Source organism: Zootoca vivipara, chromosome 15 (assembly GCF_963506605.1).
Source record: "Zootoca vivipara chromosome 15, rZooViv1.1, whole genome shotgun sequence".
In the NCBI taxonomy this organism is placed as follows: domain Eukaryota; kingdom Metazoa; phylum Chordata; class Lepidosauria; order Squamata; family Lacertidae; genus Zootoca; species Zootoca vivipara.
Window position 1 is genome coordinate 7,402,228 of NC_083290.1, and position 17,492 is coordinate 7,419,719.

General features: G+C 48.1%; 1 long non-coding RNA gene across 1 annotated transcript in view; it reads right to left on the reverse strand.

Moving 5' to 3' along the window:
- Window positions 1-17,492, reverse strand: part of LOC132593242 (uncharacterized) — a 329,416-nt gene that overhangs the window by 132,319 nt on the left and 179,605 nt on the right. The gene's annotated exons all lie outside the window — the stretch shown is intronic.

Genomic DNA, 17,492 nt, shown 5'->3' on the forward strand with positions numbered 1-17,492 from the left:
ATGTCTGAAAAAAACAAAACGGAAAAAAACATCTGGGTATATTTGCAACCATTCTATCTGCCTAAAAGCTGCAATTTTGCCTTCACAACACAGTGCTGATTGTTCACTTTTGCATAATGTGTAAACTCTGGATGCTTCGTGGTGGCTGTATAAACTTTAAATACAAAGGCCATCATCCTTGCCAAGCTCTAGACTTTTTTTCACATCCCTTTGACTCCAGTATGCTCAGTCTTAAAATTCCCCCGGTGGATTAAAAATGGGTGCTTCATTTCAGCTTCATTTCACCCCCCCAAAAAGGCAGCAGAAATGCCACACAGCCTCTCATCATATTTCTGCAAATGAGGGTAGACGTGTTTGAGAGGGGGCAGTCTTCTAATTGGAAGTTCTGTCCGTCCAAGTATCATTTCAAGACCAAGTACCCTAAGGGGTGGGGTGCTGAAGAACATAACATAAGAGGTGTGCTAGATCAAAGCTGTTCTAGTCCAGCGCTCTGTTCTCATGGTGAGATGCATCTGTAAAGACTGCAAACAGGATCTGCCAAACATCACCCTCCCCATTTGTGGTCCTTAGCAATTGCTATTCAGAGGCACACTGCCTCTGACCAGTGGAAGTGCAACACAGCCATTGTGACTAGCATGGGCAGCACCAGGGCGGGGGCAAGGGGGAAGTACTCCCCAAACAAAGAGCATGCGTCCCCATTCCCCCCCCCCCAATGTTGGACTCACCCTCCAACATTTCTCTTAGGAAAATAGGGATGTCCTGTTGCATAATAATAATTTTATTACCGGTATTTACAGCCCGTCTATTTGAGTTGCCCCGGCCACTCTGGGCGGCTTCCAACTTATATAAAAACACAAGGAAACATTAAAAAAAACTTCCCTATACAGGGCTGCCTTCAGATGTCTTTTAAAGGTGGTATGGTTACTTATCTCCTTGGCTTGGGGGTCGCATAATTCTGTACCCTGCAACATTTCTCTGATGTTAAATAGGGACATCCTAAGGAAAAAAGCAGGACCTTCCAGGAGCAAATCAGAATGGATGGCTTCTGTAAATCCACGACTGTCCCTGAAAAATAGAGACACTTGGAGAGTTTTGCTAGACTCCTGTCATTAACATATACCGTTACTTCTCTTTCAGAGTTCTTAACTTGGGGATCACAACTTGCTCTCCTAGAAATATACTTTGCCCCTTCTTCTGAGTTGTTTCTGGTGCCTTATCCTCCATAAATTTTCTCATCTCCTTTTAAAGCCATCCACGGACAGTATGATGACTGCACAAGACGAGCCAGGCAACTTTTATGAATGAGAAAGGGACTGTTCATTCATTTTGCACGATTTCTCAGCTGTGACTCAGTGTGGCAAATCACAGCCTTTGCGCTTTGTGTGGGAGCCTTGCATCTTAATGTGGCAATTACCTTTCCAATTAGTGTTTTGTAGTGCACGGAGGTGTGCATTCACAAGCCTCTGTGGTGTGACTGCGGCACACCCATAACAAAGAAATCCTTCCTGCCCTGGGGAGCACCTTTCCTTAGAAACTGGCATATTAGTTGTTTTGGTTAGTTAAGGCCCCTGTTGGACATTTCCTGCTTTACTGGCTGAATGATCACCCCAGGCCCTTCATCTCCACTGCATAGCAGAACACGGGGGGGGGGGGGGGGAGAGAGAAAATGGCATATGGAAGGATGCAAACAGTTACACATTTCTGAGCAGTGAGAGACTCCAGGGGTTCAAAGTGCTCTTTTGGGGTTCGGTTTCCTTGGAGTGAAGGTCAGCAGATACTGTGATGTATTTAGGATATAGGCAACTCCCCATTTAAGCACATTCAAGGCACACGTTTTTCCTGTTTCCTGGATGTTGTCCCCAGCTCTGCTCCTGGATTTGATTTCGGTTCAGAAGAGTCCTTCGGAAGAGATACTGCTCCATATAAACAGAAAAGCTGCCAGAACCGCCCAGGGCATCAGCTGAAGCTTTAAGAACTGCAACTGTACTTGAGCTTGCTTTTCCCTCCTCCCTCCTCTTCCTTTTTCCTCATGTCTTCTTTTCTTTTTCTTTTTTTTAAAAAAATTCCTTCCAACAGCACCTTAGAGACCAACTAAGTTTGTCATTGGTATGAGCTTTCGTGTGCATGCACACTTATTCAGATACACTGAAGATACACTAAAGTGTGCATGCACACAAAAGCTCATACCAATGACAAACTTAGTTGGTCTCTAAGGTGCTACTGGAAGGAATTTTTTTATATTGTTTTGACTCCGTCAGACCAACACAACTACCTACCTGTAACTTTTTTTTAAGATTGCGAGCCTGAGAGCAAGAACTGTCTTAGAAATGATATTTTTGGAAGATGCTCTCAGAGTGCTCATTTAGTGGTGTAAAGATAGATAAATACATTTCCAGGCTATGCCCTCTCTGGCTTTTAGTGGGAACTGTGGCCAACTTTCTTTCTGTTTTACTTCCCAGGAGATTTGTTTTGGGGCCTGAGACTGAAACAGTGGGTGGGATTCTCAGAAAGCAACAAGGAAAACACCAAGGCAGGCAGACTCAGGCTGCATACACACCCCAATACTTTGGCCACCTCATGAGAAGAGAAGATTCCCTGGAAAAGACCCTGATGTTGGGAAAGATGGAGGGCACAAGGAGAAGGGGACGACAGAGGATGAGATGGTTGGACAGTGTTCTCGAAGCCACCAACATGAGTCTGACCAAACTGTGGAGGCAGTGGAAGACAGGAGTGCCTGGCGTGCTCTGGTCCATGGGGTCACGAAGAATCGGACACTTCTAAACAACTCAACAACAACAACAACAACACACCCCTTGTCCATGGGTGCTGGAAATGATAGTTCCATTAAGGATAAACTACCATTCTCAGGATCCTTTGGGGAGAGTGCTTTAAACGTATGGTGCCAATTTGATTTCAGTAATGCCAATCAGATTGGGGTCACCACTATGGCCAAATCTGTTGTTCCATCTTTTCGATTTAGTCCTGTATTCCCACCGCTGGAAAATCCCCAGCAAATTATACAAGGATCTCCAGTTACCAATGGTGGATTTTGGGGTTATTGTGGGGATTTTTTATATGCAATTGCAGGCTAAGCACTGCTCACTTTACACAAATGCCTCTGGTTCTGCAGCGGACTTCAAAGGATGTATATATCATTATAAATTGCGCAGTTCAAAGGGGGGGGGACACAAGGCAGCTGTCAGGGGAGGCAAAATAGGCTGGTCTCTCTCTCTCTCTCTCTCTCTCTCTCTCATATATCTCTCCCCCGCTGCAACGCTTTACTTGCTGAATTTTTCATTCATTTTAAGAACGCCTCTCAGGCCTTGTTGGCAAACCATGTTCCTGTTATTATTCATAAAGGAACATCTTGGGTTTTCAGCGGTTGGGGAGAGATGGCTCATTATCACCACAAAGCAATCTTGCGGCCCCGTATGTGAATGCTTCTGGGAGGGCAGCAACTCTCACGGAGGTAAACCCCCCCTACAAACAACAACAACAACAATATGCAAAATGACATTCTTACACATTTGGCAGAGAAACATACTATTTCCAGCCAGGGTTGGCCCAGAACATTTTGCTGCCGGAGGCAAAACAGAAAATTCCACCCCACCACAGCCTCCGCCCCGTCAGGCGCCACCCACCCGCCAACAAGCACAGGATCTGCTGCCCCTCCCAGCTGCCCTGAGCCTGTTTGCTGCCTTGTTTTTGGCATTATTAGGGTTGCCACCTTTTTCTGGCAGCTGCACACTGCCAAGTGAAACCTTGGGATCCCCACTTGGGATGGGGTGGGGAGAGAAGCTGGGGAGGAGGAGAAAGAAACACTTGTTGCCCTCCGTCATGAATAGGGCTACCCCAGCCCCTTCATTAAAAATTTGTGGGTGCTCGGACGCCCAAGACCCCGCACAGCCGGCGCCTATGCAAGAAATATATTTCCAACAACTTGAGTACTTGGGTACTTGAACCATGCATGATTGACAAGCGCATGCCTGGATCTCAGATTTCCCACCTGACACCACACCTTTTCTAGGACATACCTATGGTGTTTTGATGATGCTGTGCGAAATGAATTATGGGTGTTGTGACGTGGGGTTTGTGATTTCAGCTCTCTTGACAAAACATGCTGGAGACAGTTCTCTAGTAACAGCTCTTTATTAAAGTGAACAAGACTGAAGACTGAGGAGAGGAAAGCTACATTTATAGGGACAGGGGACTAGCTAGAAAGGGATACATTTTGGAGGGAACAATATCAAGCAATCACAGTGCTGCCTTTTGGAGGAAACCAATAAGACAGAGGATCCAAATACAGCAGCTTAAATGAACCAATAGTAGCTGTACCCTCTGGAACCAAAAGGCAGTTACTTTATCCTAATGCAAATACAGACAATAATAATACAGATATAAAATCCTTTGACTCAATACACAACACCCCTCCCCCCCTAGTGAGCACAGCAGACGTAATCCCTCAGGTACTGTGGGGTCCTACAACTTCTACCTGATCTCCTGACAACAGGTGTTGCAGGTTCTGGATTGGGTGTTACCTGTGGTGGAGGGGCTGCTATAGGGGTTTCATCAGGAACAGATGGAGTCCCAGACATCTCAGGGTCCCCGACCTGTACCTCGTCATCATGAGGACTAGCAGACCCTGGTTCATTTGCTGAAGCCCCTGGTGACTGTACCTCTGGACCATTTTCACTCTGGTCTTGCAGCTGTGCGTCATTAGCCAGGGATGAATTATCTGACTCCTCCCTGCTGAGCGCCCGGCGCCTCAGCTGATCTATATGTCTCTTCCAAACTTGCCCATTTTCCAAGGTCACATAATAGGACACAGGTCCACTAGCCCGGGTGATCACACCGGCCACCCACCGCGGACCTCGTGAATAGTTCCTCACCCAGACCAGATCTTCAGGGGCGAGATACCTTGTTGTGTCAGTCTCAGCCTGGGGGGTTGCTCTTGAATTACGGTTTGGCATTTTATCTGGGTGGACATAATCCAGCACCGTTACCAGTCTTCTACCTAAGAGCAGCTCGGCTGGCGACTTGCCCGTCGCAGTACACGGCGTCGCATGCTGCAAAAATAACATTCGCGCAATGCGAGCCGACCAGTTACCCTCCATTAAGCGCGCAATGGATTCTTTGGCTGTTCTTACCATGCGCTCAGCCTGCCCATTGGAGGATGGGTGAAAGGGCGCGGATGTGACCCCTCTTATAAAGTTATCAGCCAAGAATGCCCTGAATTCTTGGGATACAAAAGCTGCCCCATTATCTGATACAATGGTCTCAGGTAACCCGTGGGTAGCAAACAGCTGCCTCAACACCTTGATTACGGCAGCTGATGCCATGCTAGGGACCATCGCCACTTCTAACCATTTGGAATATGCATCAACGATAACCAAAAAGACCTTTCCTTGGAATGGCCCAGCAAAATCTATGTGCAGCCGGCTCCAGGGAGTCCTGGACTGCTCCCACCAGTGGACTGGTGCTCTAGCCACTTCTGGCCGCACCTCTTGGCATGCCTTGCATGTTCGTACCCATTGTTCTATGTTCTGGTCCATTCCAGGCCACCACACATAACATCGGGCTAGCGACTTCATCCTGACCATTCCCGGGTGTCCCATGTGAAGCGTCTCAAGAACCCTGTTTCTCAGTGGTGCTGGGATTATCACCCTATCTCCCCATAGGAGACAACCCTTATGCATGGACAATTCGTGCTGCCTTGTCGCATAAGGCCTGAATTTTTCTTCATGCGGACCACCTGGCCACCCCCTCCCCACCCAAGTGAGCACACGGGAGAGAACAGCATCTTTCCTAGTTTTCTCAGCTATATCCGTAGCTGTTACAGGAGCCCCCGGAAGTGTTTCTAGCATCATAATGTGCTCCGCCGGAGCAGGATCCTCATTGCTCCCGCCAGGAAGGGGCAATCGACTCAGCGCATCAGCATGGCACAACTGTTTCCCCGGCACATGGGTCAAGGTGTACTGGAACCCATTCAGGAATATTGACCAACGCAACATTCTGGGGGAGAGAATTTGTGGCGTTTGTTTGTTTGGGTTGAACAACCCTAACAGTGGTTTGTGGTCCGTTTCAATGGAGAAATGGCGACCGTACAAATAATCATAGAACCTTTTGATTCCGGACACAATAGCCAGTGCCTCTTTATCAATTTGAGCATAGTTGCGCTCTGTGGGCGACAACGTACGGGAATAGAAAGAGATGGGCTTTTCCGACCCATCCGGTTCCCTATGACTCAGCACAGCCCCCAGACCGTATTGAGAGGCATCACATGCCAGGACCAGCGACTTTGACTCATCATAATGAGCAAGGACGCTCCTGCTACTCAGCATTCCTCGCAAGGAGTCAAAAGCCTTCTGCTGCTCCCGCCCCCATCGCCACACATTCTTTTTCTGCAATAGTCTATGTAATGGTTCAGCTACCGAAGCTTTCTGGGGTAAGAACGAATGATAAAAGTTAATAAGTCCCAGGAATGACTGCAACTCCGTCTTGTTCTGTGGTCGTGGTGCCTCGATGATGGCCTTAATCTTAGCATCTGTGGGGTGGGTGCCTGATGCATCAATTTTAAACCCCAATAAATCCACAGTTGGCACCCCAAAACTGCATTTTTCTTTTTTCAGTTGCAACCCCACCTCCTTGAACTTGAGCAACACTGCACGGACACGTGCAACCAGTTCCTGTGGGTCTTTTCCAGCAATCAAAACATCATCAAAAAATGGCAAGACCCCCGGCAGACCTCTTAACAGGCGTTCCATGAGCCCTTGAAAAATCCCTGGGGCCACACAAACTCCGAACTGTAATCTGTTAACTCTGAACGCCCCTTTATGTGTGACAATAGTCTGTGCTTCCGCTGATTGTGGGGTTACTGGCAGCTGTTGGTAAGCTTGTGCCAGGTCAATTTTGGCGAACACCTTGCCCCCAGCCAGTTTAGCCAACAGATGTGATACGACTGGAATGGGGTATGAGTTTCCCCTGAGTGCCTTATTGATAGTACATTTGTAATCTGCACATATCCTGACTTCCCCATTTGCTTTAAGGGGTGTGACGATTGGAGTCTCCCACTTAGCAGAGTCCACGGGTGAGAGAACTCCCTGCTTGACCAATTTATCCAGCTCTGCCTCGATCTTGGGTTGCAGTGCAAATGGCACTCGCCTTGGTTTGAGTCGGATTGGAGCCACCCCGGGGTCCAACTCGAAGTCAACTGGGGGCCCTTTATAACAACCCAGTTTTCCATTAAAGAGACCAGCAAATTCCTTGCATAATACCTCACTCATCTCAGGGCAGGTTTGGATTGAATTAAGCCCTGAGATACTCAGTCCCAGGGCAGGGAACCAGTCAGTGCCCAGGAGACTGGGGCGACTGCCCTTCGCAATCACCAGTTTGAGTACAGCCTGTTTGTCCCGGAACTGTACTCTCACGGCACACATTCCCATAACATGGATGCGGCCTGCTGAGTACGACTGCAAGGTTGCCGGAAAGGGCTCCAGAGGGGGCAACTTACCCCTGGGGAAGAATGTCTTCGCGGTCTGGTCCGACACGATGGTGAATGCGGATCCGGAGTCCACCTCCATGTCGCACTGCTGACCCTCAATCTTCACCTTGACGTGTGCCTTGCCTTGCGCTGGAAACTGCACGGCCCTCCCGTTGATCTCCGTTACGTAGTGGCAGTCCTTTAGAAAACGAGTTGCTGTGGGCGGTCTGCGATGCTCCAGTCTAGGTGCTCCTGTCGCTCCCGACGCCACCGATCTACAGACCCTGGCGATGTGACCCGTCTTTCCGCACGTCCGGCAGATAGCATCCCTGAAACGACAACTCTTCCTTTCATGGTTTCCGCCACAACCTGGGCAACTGCCTCGGCGATCTCTGTGCACTGTGCAGGCCTGACGCACCGACTCGACCCCACGGACTGGGCTCTGGCTCGGAGTAGCCTCTAGCTCGTCCATGGCATGCGCAACTTCTATCTGTGGCTTAGTGGCCTTGCGACTGGCATCAAGCTCCTCTCTTTCATAATTCTCCGTGGCGGTGGCCTCTTTCAAGGCTGAAGCAAGGGTAACCTCTTCTTTAGCCACGATGCGTCTTCTGGCTTTCTTGCTGCTCAGACCACCAATAAACCGATCCAGGAGAGTCTCTTCCAGATTTTGGAAGCCGCAGTGCTGAGCGAGCTTCCGGAGTTCAGCCAGAAATGTGGATACAGACTCCCCAGCATGCTGCTGCCTCTTATGGAACTCCATCCGCCGGGCCATCTTGGTCTCAGTAGGCGCCAAGTGGCTTGTTAGGCAGGCAAGAATATCTTTGAGAGATGTCTCACTCAGCTTCGCTGGAGCAAGTAATGCCTTGGCCAGCTTGAAGGTCTCGGGCCCACAGTAGCTCAGGAATGTGGCCCTTCTTTTGCTGGCATCGGTGATCCCTTGAGCCACTGCAAAGAACTCGAAGCGTTCGACGTAGTCTTCCCAGGTGTGGGGCTCTGATGGCTGGAAGGGCTCCAATACCCTTGGACTCTCCATTGTCCTAGCGGGCAGGGTCGTCTTCTCAGCTGGCCAGTGAGTCTTGTTCTCAGCTGCAATCCGGACTCTGAGGCAGGGTTGTGTTTAACCGCTCCTCAGCATTCCGGATCCCACCTTCGTCGCCAGTTGTTGTGACGTGCGGTTTGTGATTTCAGCTCTCTTGACAAAACATGCTGGAGACAGTTCTCTAGTAACAGCTCTTTATTAAAGTGAACAAGACTGAAGACTGAGGAGAGGAAAGCTACATTTATAGGGACAGGGGACTAGCTAGAAAGGGATACATTTTGGAGGGAACAATATCAAGCAATCACAGTGCTGCCTTTTGGAGGAAACCAATAAGACAGAGGATCCAAATACAGCAGCTTAAATGAACCAATAGTAGCTGTACCCTCTGGAACCAAAAGGCAGTTACTTTATCCTAATGCAAATACAGACAATAATAATACAGATATAAAATCCTTTGACTCAATACACAACAATGGGAAATGGTGGGAACTCCTCAGAACCCATGTGCCCTTTGTTCTGGACTTTTTCTTCCTCGTTTTGCCTGGAACCTTGCTGCAGCAATAAATGATCAGGCTTCCTAGCCACTGTTTTGCTTCAGATTTGCCTGGATGTCTTCTTGCTTGAACCTAACATATTCTGAACCCACAGGGCTAGACCCTAGCAAAGCTGGGAAATGATTTAAGTATGATGATGATAATTAATAATAATAATAATAATAATAATAATAATAATAATTTATTATTCATACACCACCCATAAGGACACGAGTGGCACTGTGGTCTAAACCACTGAGCCTCTTGGGCTTAGAATCATAGAATCATAGAGTTGGAAGAGACCACAAGGGCCATCCAGTCCAACCCCTTGCCAAGCAGGAAACACCATCAAAGCATTCTTGACATATGCCTGTCAAGCCTCTGCTTAAAGACCTCCAAAGAAGGAGACTCCACCACACTCCTTGGCAGCAAATTCCACTGCCAAACAGCTCTTACTGTCAGGAAGTTCTTCCTAATGTTTAGGTGGAATTTTCTTTCTTGTAGTTTGAATCCATTGCTCCGTGTCTGCTTCTCTGGAGCAGCAGAAAACAACCTTTCTCCCTCCTCTATATGACATCCTTTTATATATTTGAACATGGCTATCATATCACCCCTTAACCTTCTCTTCTCCAGGCTAAACATACCCAGCTCCCTAAGCCGTTCCTCATAAGGCATTTTGGTTGCCCTCTTCTGGACACGTTCCAGCTTGTCAGTATCCTCCTTGAACTGTGGTGCCTAGAACTGGACACAGTACTCCAGGTGAGGTCTGACCAGAGCAGAATACAGTGGTACTATCACTTCCCGATCGGCTTGCCGATCAGAAGGTTGGCGGTTCAAATCCCCACGACGGGGTGAGCTCCCGTTGTTCTGTTCCCAGCTCCTGCCCACATAGCAGTTTGAAAGCACGCAAAAGTGCAAGTAGGTAAATAGGTACCGCTCCAGCGGGAAGGTAAATGGCATTTTCGTGCGCTGCTCTGGTTCGCCAGAAGCGGCTTAGTCATGCTGGCCACATGACCCGGAAGCTGTCTGTGGACAAACGCCAGCTCCCTCGGCCTATAGAGCGAGATGAGCACCGCAACCCCAGAGTCGCTGGACCTAATGGTCAGGGGTATCTTTACCTTTACACCACCTATCCGGCTGGGTTTCCCCAGCCACTCTGGGCGGCTCCCAACCGATCAAAAACAGAATAAAACATCAAATATTAAAACTTCCCTAAACCGTACCCCAATATTTTGTCCTTATCATAAGGTACTTCCTTTGCCAAAATGCCAAAGTGAAAAACCATAAAAAGACTCAACACCGAAGATTAAAAACGGGATAATTAGTAGAAAGGCCTTGGGCACCGTGCATGTTAATGCATGCAGTCTATTTTGAATAAATCGCAAACTTGTGGGTGCAATGTGGAGAACTGAACTGAACTTCAGTTGCCAGCCTGAGGTTGGAACAATGAGAATATGGGAGAAGTAGAAACTGGTGGATTCGCAGATCGCTAGAGAATGGGGAAATAATGCTGGGTGTTATGGGCCACGGTTTAGAGGAGGATGTGGAAGCCAACCACCGCTGATCTGACACCAGACTTTTGGGTGGGAAGGTTGAACGTCATGCCCTGGCACCCACTGTCGTGGGACCGTGCCTGCTTCCTTGTATATAGTGCTGTTTTTTAGAGTTTAAATTCTAGAGTGCCTCGGCAGGAAGGTGGCATATAAATCCAATAAATAGCCACACTTTACACCAACGGATGCATTTTACACACACTGCTTTGCTGGAGAATTGCACAGAAACATTTGGGAAAGCACATGTGTGCTTTTCAGGGTTGGCTGTGTTTCAATTCAGACATCATTTTGGAAAAGGTGAGCTAGGTAGATTTGCCTTTCAAGGCAAACTGATCCAAATTCCTCCCCATCCTTAATCATCTTTCTTGGCCGAGGGCAGAAAGTTCGCGTTCCTGCTCATTTTCTCATTATTCGAGTTAGACTGCTCATTCCACACTAAAGCCTCTTTCCAACGGACAAAGGGGGGCAGTGATTAGAAAGCCAAACATAAAATAAAAATAAATCACAGTTGCCATGGTACAGGGGATCATGACCACCTGAAAAGGTTTCATTCGCAAGCGGAGCAGCCTAGATGACTAACGAGTATACTGTATTATAAAGGTAGCTTTAGGGCAGGGACAGCCAACATGGGTCCTGCCAGATGTCGTCAGACTACAGCCCCATCGTGCTTCTCCATCGGCCATGCTGGCAGCAAAGGTGTGTCCTCGGAGTTCAGGGCAGTAGGTGCAGGCTCTCTAAAGACTGCAACTCCACGTGATATGGACCAGAGAAGGGATACATTTCCTCCTCAGGGCAATAGATTAGCAGCACAGCACAGAGGAATTATACCAGAAAGATATGGAGGTCTCGTACACCCCAGGTAGCGTGGTTGCTGACCTTGAGCCAGACATCTTGGAGAGTGAAGTCAAATGGGCCTTAGAAAGCACTGCTAATAACAAGGCCAGTGGAAGTGATGATATTCCAGCTGAACTATTTAAAATTTTAAAAGATGATGCTGTTAAGGTGCTACACCCAATATGCCAGCAAGTTTGGAAAACTCAGCAATGGCCAGAGGACTGGAGAAGATCAGTCTACATCCCAATTCCAAAGAAGGGCAGTGCCAAAGAATGCTCCAACTACCGCACAATTGCACTCGTTTGACACGCTAGCAAGGTTATGTTTAAAATTATACAAGGCAGGCTTAGGCAGTACTGTATGTGGACCGAGAACTCCCAGAAGTGCAAGCTGGATTTCGAAAGGGCAGAGGAACCAGAGACCAAATAGCAAACATGTGCTGGATTATGGAGAAAGCTAGAGAGTTCCAGAAAAACGTCTACTTCTGCTTCATTGACTATGCAAAAGCCTTTGACTGTGTCAACCACAGCAAACTATGGCAAGTTCTTAAAGAAATGGGAGTGCCTGATCACCTCATCTGTCTCCTGAGAAATCTCTATGTGGGACAAGAAGCTACAGCTAGAACTGGATATGGAACAACTGATTGGTTCAAAATTGGGAAAGGAGTACGGCAAGGTTGTATATTGTCTCCCTGCTTATTTAACTTATATGCAGAATTCATCATGCAAAAGGCTGGACTGGATGAATCCCAAACCGGAATTAAGATTGCCGGAAGAAATATCAAGAACCTCAGGTATGCAGATGACACAACCTTGATGGCAGAAAGTGAGGAGGAATTAAAGAACCTTTTAATGAGGGTGAAAGAGGAGAGCGCAAAATATGGTCTGAAGCTCAACATCAAAAAAACCAAGATCATGGCCACTGGTCCCATCACCTCCTGGCAAATAGAAGGGGAAGAAATGGAGGCAGTGAGAGATTTTACTTTCTTGGGCTCCTTGATCACTGCAGATAGTGACAGCAGTCACAAAATTAAAAGACGCCTGCTTCTTGGGAGAAAAGCAATGACAAACCTAGACAGCATCTTAAAAAGCAGAGACATCACCTTGCCTACAAAGGTCCGTATAGTTAAAGCTATGGTTTTCCCAGTAGTGATGTATGGAAGTGAGAGCTGGACCATAAAGAAGGCTGATCGCCGAAGAATTTATGCTTTTGAATTATGGTGCTGGAGGAGACTCTTGAGAGTCCCATGGACTGCAAGAAGATCAAACCTATCCATTCTGAAGGAAATCAGCCCTGAGTGCTCACTGGAAGGACAGATCCTGAAGCTGAGGCTCCAATACTTTGGCCACCTCATGAGAAGACCCTGGAACAGATCCTGATGTTGGGAAAGATGGAGGGCACTAGGAGAAGGGGATGGCAGAGGACGAGATGGTTGGACAGTGTTCTCGAAGCTACGAACATGACTTTGACCAAACTGCGGGAGGCAGTGGAAGACAGGAGTGCCTGGCGTGCTCTGGTCCATGGGGTCACGAAGAGTCGGACACAACTAAATGACTAAACAACACAGCATCTGGCTTGCAAGCAGAAGGTCACAAGTGCAATCCCTGTCATCTCCAGGTAAAGCTGGGAGAAACTTCCTGCCTGAAACCTTGGAGAGCTGCTGTCAGTCAGTGTAGAAAACACTGAACTACATGGATCAATGAATCTGAGTCAGCATAAGGCAGTTTCCTGTTCTCATGAGGACTCTCCCTCCTAGGATTCCTGGCCTGGAGTTGTTGGACTGCAGCTCCCCTCATGCTGCCTGGGGTGGCATACAAATTTAATGAAATCATTTAAAAACCACAAATTATTAGGTAATTGATTTTATTCTCATTTTGTTATTAGGATTCGTTTTTGGATAACTTTTTTTTGGAAAAAAGATAATGCACTTATTACTTTTCTAATAAACTGTCTTACATTTTAGAAGGAAAAGCAGTTTGTCAATAAAGTACTAAAGCTGTGTTGCAATGTTTGCATTCTGCCACTAGGTGTCACTATAGGTCTTAGTTACACAACTAATACAGCAAGTAATGCCTTTTTATTTAAAAACAAACAAACAAAAAACAAGCAGGGAGACAATCATCGCTTGTAAACAACTAAGTCTGGGATGCTCAAATAAAATTCCCCACAATGCCCTAGGACCATGCTGCATCAAGCAAATCGGGGCATTGTTGAAAATATAAAATGATGGATGGTTTCCAGACTCAGCCACAGGTGCCACTTAACCTTACTGCTAGGACAACAGATAGCACTGGTGAGCCCCACAATGCCACAAGGACAGTTTGACCCCTGGAATCTGCCAGAGGGCTCCGGTGCTGATACTGTCTGGCGATTCTAGAGAGAAAGCTTCCTTAGCAACTGCCCAAACCCTTTTAGCATACTTTAAGTCATTGGTTGCTCAACAGCAGAAAAATAAACCTATTTTGCTCCTTTACCAAGAGAAAGAAGAAAACTAAATTTGCATTTCCTAACCTATATATCAGCAGGCTACACAGAGATGCAATATTCTCTCCCTCCCTCACACACACATCCCCTCCCCCAATCTAAGCAATTTAGCTGCAAATCTCTGCCACCCAACTCGATAAAAGAGCACTCACCATTTTTCACTCTCCGCGCATACTAAAAATCTGAAATAATCATGGCAATTAGAGATAATTACAGTTATTTTGAAATAGGAATTCGAGTTGGATTCCGACTCGGCATCCAAGAGAGAGAGAGAAAGGGGAGGGAGAAAAGAAAAGGAAGGGGGAAGAAAACCTGAGGAGTGCTGCCCCATTTATCATGCAAACCACTCACTCCTTTAGTTGATGATTTGCCAGATCTTTCTGTTTAAGGATTCTCTGTATAAATTACTGGGTGAGAGACAAGCGCAGCAGAAGCCGGCTGCCTGCTGTTGCTTAGCATAGCATGCGGGTTAGTTCTGCAAAAAAAGAAAAAAGAAAAGAAAAAAGACAGAAGCTTGGATTAAAAAATGCAGAGTCATAGAATGGTGCTTGCCACCTCTCATCGCAGCTGCATGCACCTTGTATTAATGTATTATTTACTAAAGGAAGGGGGAAAGGAAGAGCTCCGCCATATGCTTGCCTTTCACTAAAGCAATACGAAGGACTGTATGCAATCAGCACACAAACACAAAAATATTGAAAGCCTGGGCTAGAGTACCAAAAGAGACTGTGGGCGCTGTCTTAGAAGAGTTTGGATTTGGTATCCCGCTTTATCACTACCCGAAGGAGTCTCAAAGCGGCTAACATTCTCCTTTCCCTTCCTCCCCCACAACAAACACTCTGTGAGGTGAGTGGGGCTGAGAGTCTTAAATGTGTGCACATCACAAACCTATTGTTGGAAGACTGGGTGGAACTCAGTTTGTAGGAGGAGGTTTTTTTTCACAAGTTAAGGCAGATAGAGTTAGGGACCTCCAGATTCCCAGACTAAACCCTGCATCTTTAACCTCTTGAGCCAGCTTCAGCCTGGCGAAACCCAGCCAGATGGGCAGGGTATATAATAAAAGTATTATTATTATTATTATTATTATTATTATTATTATTATTATTATTAACCTCGCTGCCTCTCCCATGTTAGACAGATGTTCTCATGTTGTGCTCTGTACAAGCTGCACCTCCTTCTCATACTTCTCTCTGCCTTGTTCTTCTCTAGACTAGAGCAAAAACACTTTCTTACGTATTTCCTACAATAAACATAGCGCCAGATTTACTGAGGTGCGAGCGGTTCCCACAGATTGGGCACCAAGCCAATGGGTGCAAAATGGAGAAGCTCCAAAATTGATAAGATCCATTTTGGGGCACCAAATTTTGGGCACACTCAGGGCACCATATTAAGGATTACCAAAGCCCGTGCCTGATAAGCAACTTTATTATTTTCTTACCTACAATCATCTGTGTTGTGTGATTGCAACAGGTAAGGTCTACTTTCAAATTGAGATTCACTACCGGTAGTTTAAACGCTGGTCACTCTGCACACAGGTTTCAATAGGTAATAGGCTCTGTTATCCTATTGCATATGGAGATCCACGCTGGCCTTAGCACTCTCTTTCCAGCCAGGCTTTGGAGCATTTGCAAACTGGATCATGGCAAGGGGTAGAATTCTATTGCACTGTCATTAACCAATGGCAAGGGCAGGTGAAACATACTCGGAGTCAAGAGTGAATTTCATGCTCTTTATTCAGCTCATAGTCATCAAGGAGGAGAAGAGAAGACGAATGGCTCTTTTCCCCAAACCATCTGCTTATATACATTATTTACACAATGGGCCTTGCGTGATTGGCTACTTCAGGGCTACACCTGTGGGCCAATTATATTGTGGATTGACTTCTGCCTGCAGCCTGGTTGGCTGCTCCTACAGGCCAATCAGGTAGCAGATTCACTTCTGCCAGCCGCCTGATTGGCTGCTCCAGCAGGCCAATCAGGTTGCGGATTCACTTCCACCTGGAGTTGGATTGGGTAGCTCCCGCTGATTCTGAATCCTATTGTTCTAGGATTCAGCTCAGTACATAACACCCCTCCCCTCTAAGTTCCAGTCCTGCCCGGGAAGTTGCATTCGTAGTCCCCAAGGTCTGCTGGCCGCCTCCGTGTGCGTTGTGGCCTGGGGTGTTCCTTGGTCAGGGGTTCTGGTTCTGGCTCGTGTTCCGAGGCTGCTGGCTGTGCCGGGGCTGTCTGGTCTGGCGCCACTGAACCACTAGGTTGTAGCCCTGGTTCCGGTGTCCTTCCAGCCTCGGGGCGCCCCTCTGTGCCTACTGCTTCTGCTTCCCCTGCCCACCCCTCTCGCTCTACAGGCCTCACTGCCCTGCTGTCCCCTTGGGACCCCTCTGTCCCGCTCTCCTCCCGGGTTCCTCCTGGGAATCGTCGCCGTAGCTGGTCGCAGTGGCGGCGCCAACATTGCCCCCCTTCTGTTAGTACCTCGTACGACACGGGACCGGTCACCTTGGTGACTGTGGCGGGTACCCATGCTGGGCCTGCCCCAAAATTCTTTGCATACACTGGGTCCTGGGCCACAAATGTCCGGGGGTTCCTGCCTTTCCCCACCACTACCTCATCCTGAGCTCTGTCGGGGTGAAGTCGGTCCAGTCTAGTTGCAAGGCGCCGGCCCATTAGTAATTCAGCTGGGCTTCGGCCCGTCGTTGTGCTTGGGGTGCTGTGCTGTGCTAGAAGAAAAGCGGCAAGGCGGTATTCCCAGTCCCCTTGTGTCATGCGGCGGAGGCTGTCCTTGGTGGTCCGCACCATGCGCTCCGCTTGGCCATTGGTGGCAGGGTGGAATGGTGCTGAGCGGATGTGGCGGATGGCGTTCTGCGCTGTGAAGGTCTGGAACTCCTCTGACGTGAATGCGGTTCCATTGTCCGAGACGAGGGTGTCAGGGAGCCCGTGGGTCGCAAACAGCTTACGTAGTACCCGGATGGCTGCCGCCGTAGAAGTGGATGGTACCAGTGCGACCTCCAGCCATTTGGTGTAGTCCTCCTCTCGTGGTTCTCCCCGCAGCTTGCACAGTTCCCTCCTTCTCGTCGAGGCTGCTGTGGTGTGTGTGCTGCTTGAGTGCGCCGCTGTACTCGGTGTACTTCCTCCCTGTCAGATTCGGATTCGTCGGTGAGGTCTTCGTGGTAGACCCTCGGTTGGGATGGCGGGGCCGGTCGTGCCTCTTGCGTTGACCTCTCGGCGGCTTCGGTTGCCAGGGCTTCCTCCAGAGCAATCTGGAACGTGAGGTCTTTTTTGGCGTAGAGGCGTCGTTGCAACATCTCGTCCCTCAGGCCACCGACGAGGCGGTCACGAAGCATGTTCTCCAATTCTGAGAAGTTGCATAACCGGGCGGCTTGGCGGAGGGAGGTCACAAACCCAGTTATGGTTTCCCCCGGGGCTTGCCGCTTTGCGTAGAAGGCATTTCGGCAAGCTACCACCGAGGGCTGTGGTGAGAAGTGCTCCTTCAGCCGTTCCATTATTGTTTTGTAAGAGACGGTAGCGACATCTCTAGGTGCAAGGAGAGCCCGGGCGATTTCAAACGTCTCCTCT